This window comes from Myotis brandtii, unplaced genomic scaffold (genome assembly GCF_000412655.1).
Source record: "Myotis brandtii unplaced genomic scaffold, ASM41265v1 scaffold1347, whole genome shotgun sequence".
NCBI classification, from domain to species: Eukaryota; Metazoa; Chordata; class Mammalia; order Chiroptera; family Vespertilionidae; genus Myotis; species Myotis brandtii.
Window position 1 is genome coordinate 116990 of NW_005354788.1, and position 949 is coordinate 117938.

The window sequence follows — 949 nt, forward strand, 5'->3', positions numbered from 1 at the left end:
GAATGGTGTGTGGGTAAAGCTGCCTGGACCATAAGAGACCTGTAAAGTAAAAATAAATAAATAAATAAGATACATTTTTTCCATGAAAAAGCACTTTAAAAACAGGCAAGCCCATATTCACAGTAATATCAACATCTATAGAATAAAAGAACCAAGACAAGCCCTGGCTGGAGAGCTGGCCTGTGGACTGAGGGGTCCCGGTTGGATTCCGGTCAAGGGCACATGCTGGGGGTGCGGCTCGGGATCCCCAGCAGGGGGCGTGCAGGAGGCAGCTGATCACTGATTCTCATCGCTGATGTTTCTATCTCCCTCTCCTTTCCTCTTTGAAATCAATGAAAATATATTTCAAAAAAGGCATCCCAATTTAAAAATGGGAAAAGATTTTAAAAGACTGTCTCCAAAAACACCATATACAAATGGCCAATAAGCAATGAGAAAATCTGCTCATTAGCCATAAAAAATGCAAATCAAAATCACAGATATCAATTCACTCTCACGAAGATGACTGTAATGAAAAGGGCTGACAACAAACGTTGTCAAGGATGGAGAGAAATAACCCTCAGGTGCTGCTAGAACTAGATCATGGCAGCTAACAGCCAACAGGTAAACTGACCTTCGAAACAGCCCTCTTTTAAATAATGGTACTGCCAGCCCGGGATCTAACAGTCGGGCACCCAGGCGACTCAAGCTGTAGGACAGCCTCTCTCCCTTAAGCTCTGCTGGCCGCCCTCCACCTCGAACCCCGCGTCGACATCACCAAGAGAACCGTGGGTCGCGCCGCCACTTACGGCGACACTTGCCTGCGATTCCCGGCCCCGCTCTGCCCAGCACACAGGACAGGAACGATCTGGAGAACTGGAAGGGGCCTTGGACCCTCGCGCTACAGACCGACCCTGGAACCCAGAGAGGGCGAGGGCGCGCGCAAGGTCACACAGCCCATCTGGGTGGG